Source organism: Pelobates fuscus, chromosome 6, assembly GCF_036172605.1.
Source record: "Pelobates fuscus isolate aPelFus1 chromosome 6, aPelFus1.pri, whole genome shotgun sequence".
Classification (NCBI taxonomy): Eukaryota; Metazoa; Chordata; class Amphibia; order Anura; family Pelobatidae; genus Pelobates; species Pelobates fuscus.
In genome coordinates this window covers 201,828,327-201,848,445 of record NC_086322.1, presented here as the reverse complement: position 1 = coordinate 201,848,445, position 20,119 = coordinate 201,828,327, and the positions used below count along the sequence as shown (strand labels likewise).

The 20,119-nt window shown below is 37.5% G+C and overlaps 19 non-coding genes across 19 annotated transcripts; all 19 read right to left on the bottom strand.

Annotated features, from left to right (window-relative positions):
- Positions 1–1,812: 1,812 nt before the first annotated feature.
- On the bottom strand, positions 1,813–1,885 carry TRNAF-GAA (transfer RNA phenylalanine (anticodon GAA)). The gene has a single exon. It is a non-coding gene; the product is annotated as a tRNA-Phe (tRNA).
- An 869-nt stretch (positions 1,886–2,754) lies between these two features.
- TRNAF-GAA (transfer RNA phenylalanine (anticodon GAA)) lies at positions 2,755–2,827 on the bottom strand. The gene has a single exon. It is a non-coding gene; the product is annotated as a tRNA-Phe (tRNA).
- Positions 2,828–3,729: 902 nt separating this feature from the next.
- Positions 3,730–3,802, bottom strand: TRNAF-GAA (transfer RNA phenylalanine (anticodon GAA)). The gene has a single exon. It is a non-coding gene; the product is annotated as a tRNA-Phe (tRNA).
- An 893-nt stretch (positions 3,803–4,695) lies between these two features.
- Positions 4,696–4,768, bottom strand: TRNAF-GAA (transfer RNA phenylalanine (anticodon GAA)). The gene has a single exon. It is a non-coding gene; the product is annotated as a tRNA-Phe (tRNA).
- A 901-nt stretch (positions 4,769–5,669) lies between these two features.
- On the bottom strand, positions 5,670–5,742 carry TRNAF-GAA (transfer RNA phenylalanine (anticodon GAA)). The gene has a single exon. It is a non-coding gene; the product is annotated as a tRNA-Phe (tRNA).
- Positions 5,743–7,100: 1,358 nt separating this feature from the next.
- On the bottom strand, positions 7,101–7,173 carry TRNAF-GAA (transfer RNA phenylalanine (anticodon GAA)). The gene has a single exon. It is a non-coding gene; the product is annotated as a tRNA-Phe (tRNA).
- Positions 7,174–8,075: 902 nt separating this feature from the next.
- Positions 8,076–8,148, bottom strand: TRNAF-GAA (transfer RNA phenylalanine (anticodon GAA)). The gene has a single exon. It is a non-coding gene; the product is annotated as a tRNA-Phe (tRNA).
- Positions 8,149–8,913: 765 nt separating this feature from the next.
- TRNAF-GAA (transfer RNA phenylalanine (anticodon GAA)) lies at positions 8,914–8,986 on the bottom strand. Its single transcript has one exon. It is a non-coding gene; the product is annotated as a tRNA-Phe (tRNA).
- Positions 8,987–9,742: 756 nt separating this feature from the next.
- On the bottom strand, positions 9,743–9,815 carry TRNAF-GAA (transfer RNA phenylalanine (anticodon GAA)). Its single transcript has one exon. It is a non-coding gene; the product is annotated as a tRNA-Phe (tRNA).
- A 756-nt stretch (positions 9,816–10,571) lies between these two features.
- Positions 10,572–10,644, bottom strand: TRNAF-GAA (transfer RNA phenylalanine (anticodon GAA)). The gene has a single exon. It is a non-coding gene; the product is annotated as a tRNA-Phe (tRNA).
- A 901-nt stretch (positions 10,645–11,545) lies between these two features.
- Positions 11,546–11,618, bottom strand: TRNAF-GAA (transfer RNA phenylalanine (anticodon GAA)). Its single transcript has one exon. It is a non-coding gene; the product is annotated as a tRNA-Phe (tRNA).
- A 1,495-nt stretch (positions 11,619–13,113) lies between these two features.
- On the bottom strand, positions 13,114–13,186 carry TRNAF-GAA (transfer RNA phenylalanine (anticodon GAA)). The gene has a single exon. It is a non-coding gene; the product is annotated as a tRNA-Phe (tRNA).
- Positions 13,187–13,942: 756 nt separating this feature from the next.
- Positions 13,943–14,015, bottom strand: TRNAF-GAA (transfer RNA phenylalanine (anticodon GAA)). The gene has a single exon. It is a non-coding gene; the product is annotated as a tRNA-Phe (tRNA).
- A 756-nt stretch (positions 14,016–14,771) lies between these two features.
- Positions 14,772–14,844, bottom strand: TRNAF-GAA (transfer RNA phenylalanine (anticodon GAA)). The gene has a single exon. It is a non-coding gene; the product is annotated as a tRNA-Phe (tRNA).
- Positions 14,845–15,463: 619 nt separating this feature from the next.
- On the bottom strand, positions 15,464–15,536 carry TRNAF-GAA (transfer RNA phenylalanine (anticodon GAA)). Its single transcript has one exon. It is a non-coding gene; the product is annotated as a tRNA-Phe (tRNA).
- Positions 15,537–16,437: 901 nt separating this feature from the next.
- Positions 16,438–16,510, bottom strand: TRNAF-GAA (transfer RNA phenylalanine (anticodon GAA)). The gene has a single exon. It is a non-coding gene; the product is annotated as a tRNA-Phe (tRNA).
- Positions 16,511–18,005: 1,495 nt separating this feature from the next.
- On the bottom strand, positions 18,006–18,078 carry TRNAF-GAA (transfer RNA phenylalanine (anticodon GAA)). Its single transcript has one exon. It is a non-coding gene; the product is annotated as a tRNA-Phe (tRNA).
- A 750-nt stretch (positions 18,079–18,828) lies between these two features.
- TRNAF-GAA (transfer RNA phenylalanine (anticodon GAA)) lies at positions 18,829–18,901 on the bottom strand. Its single transcript has one exon. It is a non-coding gene; the product is annotated as a tRNA-Phe (tRNA).
- Positions 18,902–19,665: 764 nt separating this feature from the next.
- On the bottom strand, positions 19,666–19,738 carry TRNAF-GAA (transfer RNA phenylalanine (anticodon GAA)). The gene has a single exon. It is a non-coding gene; the product is annotated as a tRNA-Phe (tRNA).
- Positions 19,739–20,119: the final 381 nt, after the last annotated feature.

Below are 20,119 nucleotides of genomic sequence, written 5' to 3'. Positions count from 1 at the left end.
TTCCGACCCTGCCTGCCGTGTCTCTCGTCATCTCCTCTCCCCCCCGACACTTAACTTTACCGCTGTTACTTACTCGCTATGGGGAGACAGCGGACGAACAGTCAGAGACACATATCGACCAAGATACACAACAGGTGTCAGCAAGGAATTCTGTAGCCCAGTACCTTTCCGTAAACTAAGGGGTCAGTTTGTTAGTTCTCTAGCAGTCAAACTTTCTTATCCTCCTTTCCTATACCGGGTACCCTCGAAGGCACCTTTCTCTTACTATCTCTACCTATACATTTGAGATCCTGTCGACCCAGGTCACTAGCCATCACGGTATCATCGCTATAGGCATTTATGGTAGATATTTCTGCTACCGATAAAGCGAACTCCTGACTCCTCATAACGGACTTAGACACATGTATGCGCTGTTGGACACACACTCCTCGGCATACAACCCTGACTACAGACTTACCCGCTGTGATAGGAACAAGTTATACTTTCTCTGTAGCAATATCCCTCCTCAGTCAAATTGTATCACAAGACATTATATTGCATATTGTGTCTCACACTCTGACACAAATACAGTGTATGTGAAGATTCAGATTTGACCTCCGGGGACATGCTACAGTGTATACCACTATTGATACACAAAACCTAATCTGCAGCAGCATCCCCCTCAGTTGAATCACTGACGTTAACACTGTACTGTATCCTAGACCCCGATACATTGACATAAGTACGGTGTACAATATTAACGTTGTTCAACCACCCGGGACATGCGACAGATTATACTCCTGTCAATACACAGGAACCTACCAACTAGATCCAACTAAGAAATTGCGTGGGCTTCTCGCCGTCAGTTGACGAGAATTGCCCAGGCATCCTATCTTTAGTTTCATCCCTCATTATTTGTGAGGGTTTTGTTACTATTTAACCTTCTCTCTCTTTCTTCCTCTGTATTGTACATACCCTTGTACCACTTACTATACTTTTACTATTTGAATTTTTTCTCTTCATGCCCTCTACCGTAGCTGCCACTATTGACTTGTGGTCTAGTAAGACAGCGACGGCCGAGTCTCTTTTTCTATTGGCATCTTTAAACCAATGATTAAAGCCTAGTTCAGTTTTTAAATTGTTTACATTATCCTATTATAGGCAATGAGATCAGACTCTCCTTCTCCCCATTTACCCCTTGAGACTAAGTATGTTTCAGAAGTTAGAAACCATTGCCAATGCTTGGGATTTAAGTCTGGGCATTTTAAGTTTACAGTTCTCCACTCCAATATTATCAAGTTATAACCACGACTAGGGATCTTCGGATGTGCCGGATAACATTCTTCCAACAGTGAACATTTTGATAGTAGAACATAGAAAATAAAGCAACAAAAAGATGCCAACGCCAAGAAGTTTTAATCCAAGTCAAGCCAGAAGTAACATATGTGATCACTTACATGCTGATGTACATATGTTTCTGCTCAACATTAGCAATAATGTGAAGAACATGCAGATAATGCAACCATGCTTAAAAGTAAATCATGGGACACTTTTAATCTAAGTCAAGCCAGAAGTAACATATGTGATCACTTACATGCTGATGTACATATGTTTCTGCTCAACATTAGCAATAATGTGAAGAACATGCAGATAATGCAACCATGCTTAAAAGTAAATCATGGGACACTTTTAATCTAATTCAAGCCAGAAGTAACATATGTGATCACTTACATGCTGATGTACATATGTTTCTGCTCAACATTAGCAATAATGTGAAGAACATGCAGATAATGCAACCATGCTTAAAAGTAAATCATGGGACATTGCAACCAATGCCGAAACCCGGGATCGAACCAGGGACCTTTAGATCTTCAGTCTAACGCTCTCCCAACTGAGCTATTTCGGCTTCCCGTTCATGTAGTATTTCGCTTTTGGAACGGCGAGCATATTCAAAAAAACAAAACAACTCGGATCAAGTACAGAACAGATATAAGTTGTGCAAGCTTCAACATATACTGATTTACAGTGATTTATTAGAATGTTGAACCCACTGATGAGATCCCAATTTCGTTGTTGAAGAGGATAACTAATGTGTGGAGCACGTTTTCCAAAAAATAAACGTTGTCAAAACGGAGATATTGAAAAGGACAGCTGATCTTAAAAGGTGAGACTAAGTATGTTTCAGAAGTTAGAAACCATTGCCAATGCTTGGGATTTAAGTCTGGGCATTTTAAGTTAACAGTTCTCCACTCCAATATTATCAAGTTATAACCACGACTAGGGATCTTCGGATGTGCCGGATAACATTCTTCCAACAGTGAACATTTTGATAGTAGAACATAGAAAATAAAGCAACAAAAAGATGCCAACGCCAAGAAGTTTTAATCCAAGTCAAGCCAGAAGTAACATATGTGATCACTTACATGCTGATGTACATATGTTTCTGCTCAACATTAGCAATAATGTGAAGAACATGCAGATAATGCAACCATGCTTAAAAGTAAATCATGGGACACTTTTAATCTAAGTCACTTACATGCTGATGTACATATGTTTCTGCTCAACATTAGCAATAATGTGAAGAACATGCAGATAATGCAACCATGCTTAAAAGTAAATCATGGGACACCTTTAATCTAATTCAAGCCAGAAGTAACATATGTGATCACTTACATGCTGATGTACATATGTTTCTGCTCAACATTAGCAATAATGTGAAGAACATGCAGATAATGCAACCATGCTTAAAAGTAAATCATGGGACATTGCAACCAATGCCGAAACCCGGGATCGAACCAGGGACCTTTAGATCTTCAGTCTAACGCTCTCCCAACTGAGCTATTTCGGCTTCCCGTTGATGTAGTATTTCGCTTTTGGATCGGCGAGCATATTCAAAAAAAAAAAACAACTCGGATCAAGTTTTGTGACTACAGAACAGATATAAGTTGTGCAAGCTTCAACATATACTGATTTACAGTGATTTATTAGAATGTTGAACCCACTGATGAGATCCCAATTTCGTTGTTGAAGAGGATAACTAATGTGTGGAGCACGTTTTCCAAAAAATAAACGTTGTCAAAACGGAGATATTGAAAAGGACAGCTGATCTTAAAAGGTGAGACTAAGTATGTTTCAGAAGTTAGAAACCATTGCCAATGCTTGGGATTTAAGTCTGGGCATTTTAAGTTTACAGTTCTCCACTCCAATATTATCAAGTTATAACCACGACTAGGGATCTTCGGATGTGCCGGATAACATTCTTCCAACAGTGAACATTTTGATAGTAGAACATAGAAAATAAAGCAACAAAAAGATGCCAACGCCAAGAAGTTTTAATCTAAGTCAAGCCAGAAGTAACATATGTGATCACTTACATGCTGATGTACATATGTTTCTGCTCAACATTAGCAATAATGTGAAGAACATGCAGATAATGCAACCATGCTTAAAAGTAAATCATGGGACACTTTTAATCTAAGTCAAGCCAGAAGTAACATATGTGATCACTTACATGCTGATGTACATATGTTTCTGCTCAACATTAGCAATAATGTGAAGAACATGCAGATAATGCAACCATGCTTAAAAGTAAATCATGGGACACTTTTAATCTAATTCAAGCCAGAAGTAACATATGTGATCACTTACATGCTGATGTACATATGTTTCTGCTCAACATTAGCAATAATGTGAAGAACATGCAGATAATGCAACCATGCTTAAAAGTAAATCATGGGACACTGCAACCAATGCCGAAACCCGGGATCGAACCAGGGACCTTTAGATCTTCAGTCTAACGCTCTCCCAACTGAGCTATTTCGGCTTCCCGTTCATGTAGTATTTCGCTTTTGGAACGGCGAGCATATTTAAAAAAAAAAAACAACTCGGATCAAGTACAGAACAGATATAAGTTGTGCAAGCTTCAACATATACTGATTTACAGTGATTTATTAGAATGTTGAACCCACTGATGAGATCCCAATTTCGTTGTTGAAGAGGATAACTAATGTGTGGAGCACGTTTTCCAAAAAATAAACGTTGTCAAAACGGAGATATTGAAAAGGACAGCTGATCTTAAAAGGTGAGACTAAGTATGTTTCAGAAGTTAGAAACCATTGCCAATGCTTGGGATTTAAGTCTGGGCATTTTAAGTTTACAGTTCTCCACTCCAATATTATCAAGTTATAACCACGACTAGGGATCTTCGGATGTGCCGGATAACATTCTTCCAACAGTGAACATTTTGATAGTAGAACATAGAAAATAAAGCAACAAAAAGATGCCAACGCCAAGAAGTTTTAATCTAAGTCAAGCCAGAAGTAACATATGTGATCACTTACATGCTGATGTACATATGTTTCTGCTCAACATTAGCAATAATGTGAAGAACATGCAGATAATGCAACCATGCTTAAAAGTAAATCATGGGACACTTTTAATCTAAGTCAAGCCAGAAGTAACATATGTGATCACTTACATGCTGATGTACATATGTTTCTGCTCAACATTAGCAATAATGTGAAGAACATGCAGATAATGCAACCATGCTTAAAAGTAAATCATGGGACACTTTTAATCTAATTCAAGCCAGAAGTAACATATGTGATCACTTACATGCTGATGTACATATGTTTCTGCTCAACATTAGCAATAATGTGAAGAACATGCAGATAATGCAACCATGCTTAAAAGTAAATCATGGGACACTGCAACCAATGCCGAAACCCGGGATCGAACCAGGGACCTTTAGATCTTCAGTCTAACGCTCTCCCAACTGAGCTATTTCGGCTTCCCGTTGATGCAGTATTTCGCTTTTGGATCGGTGAGCATATTCCAAAAAAAAAACAACTCGGATCAAGTTTTGTGACTACAGAACAGATATAAGTTGTGCAAGCTTCAACATATACTGATTTACAGTGATTTATTAGAATGTTGAACCCACTGATGAGATCCCAATTTCGTTGTTGAAGAGGATAACTAATGTGTGGAGCACGTTTTCCAAAAAATAAACGTTGTCAAAACGGAGATATTGAAAAGGACAGCTGATCTTAAAAGGTGAGACTAAGTATGTTTCAGAAGTTAGAAACCATTGCCAATGCTTGGGATTTAAGTCTGGGCATTTTAAGTTTACAGTTCTCCACTCCAATATTATCAAGTTATAACCACGACTAGGGATCTTCGGATGTGCCGGATAACATTCTTCCAACAGTGAACATTTTGATAGTAGAACATAGAAAATAAAGCAACAAAAAGATGCCAACGCCAAGAAGTTTTAATCCAAGTCAAGCCAGAAGTAACATATGTGATCACTTACATGCTGATGTACATATGTTTCTGCTCAACATTAGCAATAATGTGAAGAACATGCAGATAATGCAACCATGCTTAAAAGTAAATCATGGGACACTTTTAATCTAAGTCAAGCCAGAAGTAACATATGTGATCACTTACATGCTGATGTACATATGTTTCTGCTCAACATTAGCAATAATGTGAAGAACATGCAGATAATGCAACCATGCTTAAAAGTAAATCATGGGACACTTTTAATCTAATTCAAGCCAGAAGTAACATATGTGATCACTTACATGCTGATGTACATATGTTTCTGCTCAACATTAGCAATAATGTGAAGAACATGCAGATAATGCAACCATGCTTAAAAGTAAATCATGGGACATTGCAACCAATGCCGAAACCCGGGATCGAACCAGGAACCTTTAGATCTTCAGTCTAACGCTCTCCCAACTGAGCTATATCGGCTTCCCGTTCATGTATTATTTCGCTTTTGGATCGGCGAGCATATTCAAAAAAAAAAAACAACTCGGATCAAGTACAGAACAGATATAAGTTGTGCAAGCTTCAACATATACTGATTTACAGTGATTTATTAGAATGTTGAACCCACTGATGAGATCCCAATTTCGTTGTTGAAGAGGATAACTAATGTGTGGAGCACGTTTTCCAAAAAATAAACGTTGTCAAAACGGAGATATTGAAAAGGACAGCTGATCTTAAAAGGTGAGACTAAGTATGTTTCAGAAGGTAGAAACCATTGCCAATGCTTGGGATTTAAGTCTGGGCATTTTAAGTTTACAGTTCTCCACTCCAATATTATCAAGTTATAACCACGACTAGGGATCTTCGGATGTGCCGGATAACATTCTTCCAACAGTGAACATTTTGATAGTAGAACATAGAAAATAAAGCAACAAAAAGATGCCAACGCCAAGAAGTTTTAATCTAAGTCAAGCCAGAAGTAACATATGTGATCACTTACATGCTGATGTACATATGTTTCTGCTCAACATTAGCAATAATGTGAAGAACATGCAGATAATGCAACCATGCTTAAAAGTAAATCATGGGACACTTTTAATCTAAGTCAAGCCAGAAGTAACATATGTGATCACTTACATGCTGATGTACATATGTTTCTGCTCAACATTAGCAATAATGTGAAGAACATGCAGATAATACAACCATGCTTAAAAGTAAATCATGGGACACTGCAACCAATGCCGAAACCCAGGATCGAACCAGGGACCTTTAGTCTAACGCTCTCCCAACTGAGCTATTTCGGCTTCCCGTTGATGCAGTATTTCGCTTTTGGATCGGTGAGCATATTCCACAAAAAAAAACAACATTTTGATAGTAGAACATAGAAAATAAAGCAACAAAAAGATGCCAACGCCAAGAAGTTTTAATCTAAGTCAAGCCAGAAGTAACATATGTGATCACTTACATGCTGATGTACATATGTTTCTGCTCAACATTAGCAATAATGTGAAGAACATGCAGATAATGCAACCATGCTTAAAAGTAAATCATGGGACACTTTTAATCTAAGTCAAGCCAGAAGTAACATATGTGATCACTTACATGCTGATGTACATATGTTTCTGCTCAACATTAGCAATAATGTGAAGAACATGCAGATAATGCAACCATGCTTAAAAGTAAATCATGGGACACTTTTAATCTAATTCAAGCCAGAAGTAACATATGTGATCACTTACATGCTGATGTACATATGTTTCTGCTCAACATTAGCAATAATGTGAAGAACATGCAGATAATGCAACCATGCTTAAAAGTAAATCATGGGACACTGCAACCAATGCCGAAACCCAGGATCGAACCAGGGACCTTTAGATCTTCAGTCTAACGCTCTCCCAACTGAGCTATTTCGGCTTCCCGTTGATGCAGTATTTCGCTTTTGGATCGGTGAGCATATTCCACAAAAAAAAACAACTCGGATCAAGTTTTGTGACTACAGAACAGATATAAGTTGTGCAAGCTTCAACATATACTGATTTACAGTGATTTATTAGAATGTTGAACCCACTGATGAGCTCCCAATTTCGTTGTTGAAGAGGATAACTAATGTGTGGAGCACGTTTTCCAAAAAATAAACGTTGTCAAAACGGAGATATTGAAAAGGACAGCTGATCTTAAAAGGTGAGACTAAGTATGTTTCCGAAGTTAGAAACCATTGCCAATGCTTGGGATTTAAGTCTGGGCATTTTAAGTTTACAGTTCTCCACTCCAATATTATCAAGTTATAACCACGACTAGGGATCTTCGGATGTGCCGGATAACATTCTTCCAACAGTGAACATTTTGATAGTAGAACATAGAAAATAAAGCAACAAAAAGATGCCAACGCCAAGAAGTTTTAATCTAAGTCAAGCCAGAAGTAACATATGTGATCACTTACATGCTGATGTACATATGTTTCTGCTCAACATTAGCAATAATGTGAAGAACATGCAGATAATGCAACCATGCTTAAAAGTAAATCATGGGACACTTTTAATCTAAGTCAAGCCAGAAGTAACATATGTGATCACTTACATACTGATGTACATATGTTTCTGCTCAACATTAGCAATAATGTGAAGAACATGCAGATAATGCAACCATGCTTAAAAGTAAATCATGGGACACTTTTAATCTAATTCAAGCCAGAAGTAACATATGTGATCACTTACATGCTGATGTACATATGTTTCTGCTCAACATTAGCAATAATGTGAAGAACATGCAGATAATGCAACCATGCTTAAAAGTAAATCATGGGACACTGCAACCAATGACGAAACCCGGGATCGAACCAGGGACCTTTAGATCTTCAGTCTAACGCTCTCCCAACTGAGCTATTTCGGCTTCCCGTTGATGCAGTATTTCGCTTTTGGATCGGTGAGCATATTCCACAAAAAAAAACAACTCGGATCAAGTTTTGTGACTACAGAACAGATATAAGTTGTGCAAGCTTCAACATATACTGATTTACAGTGATTTATTAGAATGTTGAACCCACTGATGAGCTCCCAATTTCGTTGTTGAAGAGGATAACTAATGTGTGGAGCACGTTTTCCAAAAAATAAACGTTGTCAAAACGGAGATATTGAAAAGGACAGCTGATCTTAAAAGGTGAGACTAAGTATGTTTCAGAAGTTAGAAACCATTGCCAATGCTTGGGATTTAAGTCTGGGCATTTTAAGTTTACAGTTCTCCACTCCAATATTATCAAGTTATAACCACGACTAGGGATCTTCGGATGTGCCGGATAACATTCTTCCAACAGTGAACATTTTGATAGTAGAACATAGAAAATAAAGCAACAAAAAGATGCCAACGCCAAGAAGTTTTAATCCAAGTCAAGCCAGAAGTAACATATGTGATCACTTACATGCTGATGTACATATGTTTCTGCTCAACATTAGCAATAATGTGAAGAACATGCAGATAATGCAACCATGCTTAAAAGTAAATCATGGGACACTTTTAATCTAAGTCAAGCCAGAAGTAACATATGTGATCACTTACATGCTGATGTACATATGTTTCTGCTCAACATTAGCAATAATGTGAAGAACATGCAGATAATGCAACCATGCTTAAAAGTAAATCATGGGACATTGCAACCAATGCCGAAACCCGGGATCGAACCAGGGACCTTTAGATCTTCAGTCTAACGCTCTCCCAACTGAGCTATTTCGGCTTCCCGTTCATGTAGTATTTCGCTTTTGGAACGGCGAGCATATTCAAAAAAAAAAAACAACTCGGATCAAGTACAGAACAGATATAAGTTGTGCAAGCTTCAACATATACTGATTTACAGTGATTTATTAGAATGTTGAACCCACTGATGAGCTCCCAATTTCGTTGTTGAAGAGGATAACTAATGTGTGGAGCACGTTTTCCAAAAAATAAACGTTGTCAAAACGGAGATATTGAAAAGGACAGCTGATCTTAAAAGGTGAGACTAAGTATGTTTCAGAAGTTAGAAACCATTGCCAATGCTTGGGATTTAAGTCTGGGCATTTTAAGTTTACAGTTCTCCACTCCAATATTATCAAGTTATAACCACGACTAGGGATCTTCGGATGTGCCGGATAACATTCTTCCAACAGTGAACATTTTGATAGTAGAACATAGAAAATAAAGCAACAAAAAGATGCCAACGCCAAGAAGTTTTAATCCAAGTCAAGCCAGAAGTAACATATGTGATCACTTACATGCTGATGTACATATGTTTCTGCTCAACATTAGCAATAATGTGAAGAACATGCAGATAATGCAACCATGCTTAAAAGTAAATCATGGGACACTTTTAATCTAAGTCAAGCCAGAAGTAACATATGTGATCACTTACATGCTGATGTACATATGTTTCTGCTCAACATTAGCAATAATGTGAAGAACATGCAGATAATGCAACCATGCTTAAAAGTAAATCATGCGACATTGCAACCAATGCCGAAACCCGGGATCGAACCAGGGACCTTTAGATCTTCAGTCTAACGCTCTCCCAACTGAGCTATTTCGGCTTCCCGTTCATGTAGTATTTCGCTTTTGGAACGGCGAGCATATTCAAAAAAAAAAAACAACTCGGATCAAGTACAGAACAGATATAAGTTGTGCAAGCTTCAACATATACTGATTTACAGTGATTTATTAGAATGTTGAACCCACTGATGAGCTCCCAATTTCGTTGTTGAAGAGGATAACTAATGTGTGGAGCACGTTTTCCAAAAAATAAACGTTGTCAAAACGGAGATATTGAAAAGGACAGCTGATCTTAAAAGGTGAGACTAAGTATGTTTCAGAAGTTAGAAACCATTGCCAATGCTTGGGATTTAAGTCTGGGCATTTTAAGTTTACAGTTCTCCACTCCAATATTATCAAGTTATAACCACGACTAGGGATCTTCGGATGTGCCGGATAACATTCTTCCAACAGTGAACATTTTGATAGTAGAACATAGAAAATAAAGCAACAAAAAGATGCCAACGCCAAGAAGTTTTAATCCAAGTCAAGCCAGAAGTAACATATGTGATCACTTACATGCTGATGTACATATGTTTCTGCTCAACATTAGCAATAATGTGAAGAACATGCAGATAATGCAACCATGCTTAAAATTAAATCATGGGACACTTTTAATCTAAGTCAAGCCAGAAGTAACATATGTGATCACTTACATGCTGATGTACATATGTTTCTGCTCAACATTAGCAATAATGTGAAGAACATGCAGATAATGCAACCATGCTTAAAAGTAAATCATGGGACACTGCAACCAATGCTGAAACCCGGGATCGAACCAGGGACCTTTAGATCTTCAGTCTAACGCTCTCCCAACTGAGGTATTTCGGCTTCCCGTTGATGCAGTATTTCGCTTTTGGATCGGTGAGCATATTCCAAAAAAAAAACAACTCGGATCAAGTTTTGTGACTACAGAACAGATATAAGTTGTGCAAGCTTCAACATATACTGATTTACAGTGATTTATTAGAATGTTGAACCCACTGATGAGATCCCAATTTCGTTGTTGAAGAGGATAACTAATGTGTGGAGCACGTTTTCCAAAAAATAAACGTTGTCAAAACGGAGATATTGAAAAGGACAGCTGATCTTAAAAGGTGAGACTAAGTATGTTTCAGAAGTTAGAAACCATTGCCAATGCTTGGGATTTAAGTCTGGGCATTTTAAGTTTACAGTTCTCCACTCCAATATTATCAAGTTATAACCACGACTAGGGATCTTCGGATGTGCCGGATAACATTCTTCCAACAGTGAACATTTTGATAGTAGAACATAGAAAATAAAGCAACAAAAAGATGCCAACGCCAAGAAGTTTTAATCTAAGTCAAGCCAGAAGTAACATATGTGATCACTTACATGCTGATGTACATATGTTTCTGCTCAACATTAGCAATAATGTGAAGAACATGCAGATAATGCAACCATGCTTAAAAGTAAATCATGGGACACTTTTAATCTAAGTCAAGCCAGAAGTAACATATGTGATCACTTACATGCTGATGTACATATGTTTCTGCTCAACATTAGCAATAATGTGAAGAACATGCAGATAATGCAACCATGCTTAAAAGTAAATCATGGGACACTTTTAATCTAATTCAAGCCAGAAGTAACATATGTGATCACTTACATGCTGATGTACATATGTTTCTGCTCAACATTAGCAATAATGTGAAGAACATGCAGATAATGCAACCATGCTTAAAAGTAAATCATGGGACACTGCAACCAATGCCGAAACCCGGGATCGAACCAGGGACCTTTAGATCTTCAGTCTAACGCTCTCCCAACTGAGCTATTTCGGCTTCCCGTTCATGTAGTATTTCGCTTTTGGAACGGCGAGCATATTTAAAAAAAAAAAACAACTCGGATCAAGTACAGAACAGATATAAGTTGTGCAAGCTTCAACATATACTGATTTACAGTGATTTATTAGAATGTTGAACCCACTGATGAGATCCCAATTTCGTTGTTGAAGAGGATAACTAATGTGTGGAGCACGTTTTCCAAAAAATAAACGTTGTCAAAACGGAGATATTGAAAAGGACAGCTGATCTTAAAAGGTGAGACTAAGTATGTTTCAGAAGTTAGAAACCATTGCCAATGCTTGGGATTTAAGTCTGGGCATTTTAAGTTTACAGTTCTCCACTCCAATATTATCAAGTTATAACCACGACTAGGGATCTTCGGATGTGCCGGATAACATTCTTCCAACAGTGAACATTTTGATAGTAGAACATAGAAAATAAAGCAACAAAAAGATGCCAACGCCAAGAAGTTTTAATCTAAGTCAAGCCAGAAGTAACATATGTGATCACTTACATGCTGATGTACATATGTTTCTGCTCAACATTAGCAATAATGTGAAGAACATGCAGATAATGCAACCATGCTTAAAAGTAAATCATGGGACACTTTTAATCTAAGTCAAGCCAGAAGTAACATATGTGATCACTTACATGCTGATGTACATATGTTTCTGCTCAACATTAGCAATAATGTGAAGAACATGCAGATAATGCAACCATGCTTAAAAGTAAATCATGGGACACTTTTAATCTAAGTCAAGCCAGAAGTAACATATGTGATCACTTACATGCTGATGTACATATGTTTCTGCTCAACATTAGCAATAATGTGAAGAACATGCAGATAATACAACCATGCTTAAAAGTAAATCATGGGACACTGCAACCAATGCCGAAACCCAGGATCGAACCAGGGACCTTTAGTCTAACGCTCTCCCAACTGAGCTATTTCGGCTTCCCGTTGATGCAGTATTTCGCTTTTGGATCGGTGAGCATATTCCACAAAAAAAAACAACATTTTGATAGTAGAACATAGAAAATAAAGCAACAAAAAGATGCCAACGCCAAGAAGTTTTAATCTAAGTCAAGCCAGAAGTAACATATGTGATCACTTACATGCTGATGTACATATGTTTCTGCTCAACATTAGCAATAATGTGAAGAACATGCAGATAATGCAACCATGCTTAAAAGTAAATCATGGGACACTTTTAATCTAAGTCAAGCCAGAAGTAACATATGTGATCACTTACATGCTGATGTACATATGTTTCTGCTCAACATTAGCAATAATGTGAAGAACATGCAGATAATGCAACCATGCTTAAAAGTAAATCATGGGACACTTTTAATCTAATTCAAGCCAGAAGTAACATATGTGATCACTTACATGCTGATGTACATATGTTTCTGCTCAACATTAGCAATAATGTGAAGAACATGCAGATAATGCAACCATGCTTAAAAGTAAATCATGGGACACTGCAACCAATGCCGAAACCCGGGATCGAACCAGGGACCTTTAGATCTTCAGTCTAACGCTCTCCCAACTGAGCTATTTCGGCTTCCCGTTCATGTAGTATTTCGCTTTTGGAACGGCGAGCATATTCAAAAAAAAAAAACAACTCGGATCAAGTACAGAACAGATATAAGTTGTGCAAGCTTCAACATATACTGATTTACAGTGATTTATTAGAATGTTGAACCCACTGATGAGCTCCCAATTTCGTTGTTGAAGAGGATAACTAATGTGTGGAGCACGTTTTCCAAAAAATAAACGTTGTCAAAACGGAGATATTGAAAAGGACAGCTGATCTTAAAAGGTGAGACTAAGTATGTTTCAGAAGTTAGAAACCATTGCCAATGCTTGGGATTTAAGTCTGGGCATTTTAAGTTTACAGTTCTCCACTCCAATATTATCAAGTTATAACCACGACTAGGGATCTTCGGATGTGCCGGATAACATTCTTCCAACAGTGAACATTTTGATAGTAGAACATAGAAAATAAAGCAACAAAAAGATGCCAACGCCAAGAAGTTTTAATCCAAGTCAAGCCAGAAGTAACATATGTGATCACTTACATGCTGATGTACATATGTTTCTGCTCAACATTAGCAATAATGTGAAGAACATGCAGATAATGCAACCATGCTTAAAAGTAAATCATGGGACACTTTTAATCTAAGTCAAGCCAGAAGTAACATATGTGATCACTTACATGCTGATGTACATATGTTTCTGCTCAACATTAGCAATAATGTGAAGAACATGCAGATAATGCAACCATGCTTAAAAGTAAATCATGGGACATTGCAACCAATGCCGAAACCCGGGATCGAACCAGGGACCTTTAGATCTTCAGTCTAACGCTCTCCCAACTGAGCTATTTCGGCTTCCCGTTCATGTAGTATTTCGCTTTTGGAACGGCGAGCATATTCAAAAAAAAAAAACAACTCGGATCAAGTACAGAACAGATATAAGTTGTGCAAGCTTCAACATATACTGATTTACAGTGATTTATTAGAATGTTGAACCCACTGATGAGCTCCCAATTTCGTTGTTGAAGAGGATAACTAATGTGTGGAGCACGTTTTCCAAAAAATAAACGTTGTCAAAACGGAGATATTGAAAAGGACAGCTGATCTTAAAAGGTGAGACTAAGTATGTTTCAGAAGTTAGAAACCATTGCCAATGCTTGGGATTTAAGTCTGGGCATTTTAAGTTTACAGTTCTCCACTCCAATATTATCAAGTTATAACCACGACTAGGGATCTTCGGATGTGCCGGATAACATTCTTCCAACAGTGAACATTTTGATAGTAGAACATAGAAAATAAAGCAACAAAAAGATGCCAACGCCAAGAAGTTTTAATCCAAGTCAAGCCAGAAGTAACATATGTGATCACTTACATGCTGATGTACATATGTTTCTGCTCAACATTAGCAATAATGTGAAGAACATGCAGATAATGCAACCATGCTTAAAAGTAAATCATGGGACACTTTTAATCTAAGTCAAGCCAGAAGTAACATATGTGATCACTTACATGCTGATGTACATATGTTTCTGCTCAACATTAGCAATAATGTGAAGAACATGCAGATAATGCAACCATGCTTAAAAGTAAATCATGCGACATTGCAACCAATGCCGAAACCCGGGATCGAACCAGGGACCTTTAGATCTTCAGTCTAACGCTCTCCCAACTGAGCTATTTCGGCTTCCCGTTCATGTAGTATTTCGCTTTTGGAACGGCGAGCATATTCAAAAAAAAAAAACAACTCGGATCAAGTACAGAACAGATATAAGTTGTGCAAGCTTCAACATATACTGATTTACAGTGATTTATTAGAATGTTGAACCCACTGATGAGCTCCCAATTTCGTTGTTGAAGAGGATAACTAATGTGTGGAGCACGTTTTCCAAAAAATAAACGTTGTCAAAACGGAGATATTGAAAAGGACAGCTGATCTTAAAAGGTGAGACTAAGTATGTTTCAGAAGTTAGAAACCATTGCCAATGCTTGGGATTTAAGTCTGGGCATTTTAAGTTTACAGTTCTCCACTCCAATATTATCAAGTTATAACCACGACTAGGGATCTTCGGATGTGCCGGATAACATTCTTCCAACAGTGAACATTTTGATAGTAGAACATAGAAAATAAAGCAACAAAAAGATGCCAACGCCAAGAAGTTTTAATCCAAGTCAAGCCAGAAGTAACATATGTGATCACTTACATGCTGATGTACATATGTTTCTGCTCAACATTAGCAATAATGTGAAGAACATGCAGATAATGCAACCATGCTTAAAAGTAAATCATGGGACACTGCAACCAATGCTGAAACCCGGGATCGAACCAGGGACCTTTAGATCTTCAGTCTAACGCTCTCCCAACTGAGGTATTTCGGCTTCCCGTTGATGCAGTATTTCGCTTTTGGATCGGTGAGCATATTCCAAAAAAAAAACAACTCGGATCAAGTTTTGTGACTACAGAACAGATATAAGTTGTGCAAGCTTCAACATATACTGATTTACAGTGATTTATTAGAATGTTGAACCCACTGATGAGATCCCAATTTCGTTGTTGAAGAGGATAACTAATGTGTGGAGCACGTTTTCCAAAAAATAAACGTTGTCAAAACGGAGATATTGAAAAGGACAGCTGATCTTAAAAGGTGAGACTAAGTATGTTTCAGAAGTTAGAAACCATTGCCAATGCTTGGGATTTAAGTCTGGGCATTTTAAGTTTACAGTTCTCCACTCCAATATTATCAAGTTATAACCACGACTAGGGATCTTCGGATGTGCCGGATAACATTCTTCCAACAGTGAACATTTTGATAGTAGAACATAGAAAATAAAGCAACAAAAAGATGCCAACGCCAAGAAGTTTTAATCTAAGTCAAGCCAGAAGTAACATATGTGATCACTTACATGCTGATGTACATATGTTTCTGCTCAACATTAGCAATAATGTGAAGAACATGCAGATAATGCAACCATGCTTAAAAGTAAATCATGGGACACTTTTAATCTAAGTCAAGCCAGAAGTAACATATGTGATCACTTACATGCTGATGTACATATGTTTCTGCTCAACATTAGCAATAATGTGAAGAACATGCAGATAATGCAACCATGCTTAAAAGTAAATCATGGGACACTTTTAATCTAATTCAAGCCAGAAGTAACATATGTGATCACTTACATGCTGATGTACATATGTTTCTGCTCAACATTAGCAATAATGTGAAGAACATGCAGATAATGCAACCATGCTTAAAAGTAAATCATGGGACACTGCAACCAATGCCGAAACCCGGGATCGAACCAGGGACCTTTAGATCTTCAGTCTAACGCTCTCCCAACTGAGCTATTTCGGCTTCCCGTTCATGTAGTATTTTGCTTTTGGAACGGCGAGCATATTTAAAAAAAAAAAACAACTCGGATCAAGTACAGAACAGATATAAGTTGTGCAAGCTTCAACATATACTGATTTACAGTGATTTATTAGAATGTTGAACCCACTGATGAGATCCCAATTTCGTTGTTGAAGAGGATAACTAATGTGTGGAGCACGTTTTCCAAAAAATAAACGTTGTCAAAACGGAGATATTGAAAAGGACAGCTGATCTTAAAAGGTGAGACTAAGTATGTTTCAGAAGTTAGAAACCATTGCCAATGCTTGGGATTTAAGTCTGGGCATTTTAAGTTTACAGTTCTCCACTCCAATATTATCAAGTTATAACCACGACTAGGGATCTTCGGATGTGCCGGATAACATTCTTCCAACAGTGAACATTTTGATAGTAGAACATAGAAAATAAAGCAACAAAAAGATGCCAACGCCAAGAAGTTTTAATCTAAGTCAAGCCAGAAGTAACATATGTGATCACTTACATGCTGATGTACATATGTTTCTGCTCAACATTAGCAATAATGTGAAGAACATGCAGATAATGCAACCATGCTTAAAAGTAAATCATGGGACACTTTTAATCTAAGTCAAGCCAGAAGTAACATATGTGATCACTTACATGCTGATGTACATATGTTTCTGCTCAACATTAGCAATAATGTGAAGAACATGCAGATAATGCAACCATGCTTAAAAGTAAATCATGGGACACTTTTAATCTAAGTCAAGCCAGAAGTAACATATGTGATCACTTACATGCTGATGTACATATGTTTCTGCTCAACATTAGCAATAATGTGAAGAACATGCAGATAATACAACCATGCTTAAAAGTAAATCATGGGACACTGCAACCAATGCCGAAACCCAGGATCGAACCAGGGACCTTTAGTCTAACGCTCTCCCAACTGAGCTATTTCGGCTTCCCGTTGATGCAGTATTTCGCTTTTGGATCGGTGAGCATATTCCACAAAAAAAAACAACATTTTGATAGTAGAACATAGAAAATAAAGCAACAAAAAGATGCCAACGCCAAGAAGTTTTAATCTAAGTCAAGCCAGAAGTAACATATGTGATCACTTACATGCTGATGTACATATGTTTCTGCTCAACATTAGCAATAATGTGAAGAACATGCAGATAATGCAACCATGCTTAAAAGTAAATCATGGGACACTTTTAATCTAAGTCAAGCCAGAAGTAACATATGTGATCACTTACATGCTGATGTACATATGTTTCTGCTCAACATTAGCAATAATGTGAAGAACATGCAGATAATGCAACCATGCTTAAAAGTAAATCATGGGACACTTTTAATCTAATTCAAGCCAGAAGTAACATATGTGATCACTTACATGCTGATGTACATATGTTTCTGCTCAACATTAGCAATAATGTGAAGAACATGCAGATAATGCAACCATGCTTAAAAGTAAATCATGGGACACTGCAACCAATGCCGAAACCCGGGATCGAACCAGGGACCTTTAGATCTTCAGTCTAACGCTCTCCCAACTGAGCTATTTCGGCTTCCCGTTCATGTAGTATTTCGCTTTTGGAACGGCGAGCATATTCAAAAAAAAAAAACAACTCGGATCAAGTACAGAACAGATATAAGTTGTGCAAGCTTCAACATATACTGATTTACAGTGATTTATTAGAATGTTGAACCCACTGATGAGATCCCAATTTCGTTGTTGAAGAGGATAACTAATGTGTGGAGCACGTTTTCCAAAAAATAAACGTTGTCAAAACGGAGATATTGAAAAGGACAGCTGATCTTAAAAGGTGAGACTAAGTATGTTTCAGAAGTTAGAAACCATTGCCAATGCTTGGGATTTAAGTCTGGGCATTTTAAGTTAACAGTTCTCCACTCCAATATTATCAAGTTATAACCACGACTAGGGATCTTCGGATGTGCCGGATAACATTCTTCCAACAGTGAACATTTTGATAGTAGAACATAGAAAATAAAGCAACAAAAAGATGCCAACGCCAAGAAGTTTTAATCCAAGTCAAGCCAGAAGTAACATATGTGATCACTTACATGCTGATGTACATATGCTCAACATTAGCAATAATGTGAAGAACATGCAGATAATGCAACCATGCTTAAAAGTAAATCATGGGACACTTTTAATCTAATTCAAGCCAGAAGTAACATATGTGATCACTTACATGCTGATGTACATATGTTTCTGCTCAACATTAGCAATAATGTGAAGAACATGCAGATAATGCAACCATGCTTAAAAGTAAATCATGGGACACTGCAACCAATGCCGAAACCCGGGATCGAACCAGGGACCTTTAGATCTTCAGTCTAACGCTCTCCCAACTGAGCTATTTCGGCTTCCCGTTGATGCAGTATTTCGCTTTTGGATCGGTGAGCATATTCCAAAAAAAAAACAACTCGGATCAAGTTTTGTGACTACAGAACAGATATAAGTTGTGCAAGCTTCAACATATACTGATTTACAGTGATTTATTAGAATGTTGAACCCACTGATGAGATCCCAATTTCGTTGTTGAAGAGGATAACTAATGTGTGGAGCACGTTTTCCAAAAAATAAACGTTGTCAAAACGGAGATATTGAAAAGGACAGCTGATCTTAAAAGGTGAGACTAAGTATGTTTCAGAAGTTAGAAACCATTGCCAATGCTTGGGATTTAAGTCTGGGCATTTTAAGTTTACAGTTCTCCACTCCAATATTATCAAGTTATAACCACGACTAGGGATCTTCGGATGTGCCGGATAACATTCTTCCAACAGTGAACATTTTGATAGTAGAACATAGAAAATAAAGCAACAAAAAGATGCCAACGCCAAGAAGTTTTAATCCAAGTCAAGCCAGAAGTAACATATGTGATCACTTACATGCTGATGTACATATGTTTCTGCTCAACATTAGCAATAATGTGAAGAACATGCAGATAATGCAACCATGCTTAAAAGTAAATCATGGGACACTTTTAATCTAAGTCAAGCCAGAAGTAACATATGTGATCACTTACATGCTGATGTACATATGTTTCTGCTCAACATTAGCAATAATGTGAAGAACATGCAGATAATGCAACCATGCTTAAAAGTAAATCATGGGACATTGCAACCAATGCCGAAACCCGGGATCGAACCAGGGACCTTTAGATCTTCAGTCTAACGCTCTCCCAACTGAGCTATTTCGGCTTCCCGTTCATGTAGTATTTCGCTTTTGGAACGGCGAGCATATTCAAAAAAAAAAAACAACTCGGATCAAGTACAGAACAGATATAAGTTGTGCAAGCTTCAACATATACTGATTTACAGTGATTTATTAGAATGTTGAACCCACTGATGAGCTCCCAATTTCGTTGTTGAAGAGGATAACTAATGTGTGGAGCACGTTTTCCAAAAAATAAACGTTGTCAAAACGGAGATATTGAAAAGGACAGCTGATCTTAAAAGGTGAGACTAAGTATGTTTCAGAAGTTAGAAACCATTGCCAATGCTTGGGATTTAAGTCTGGGCATTTTAAGTTTACAGTTCTCCACTCCAATATTATCAAGTTATAACCACGACTAGGGATCT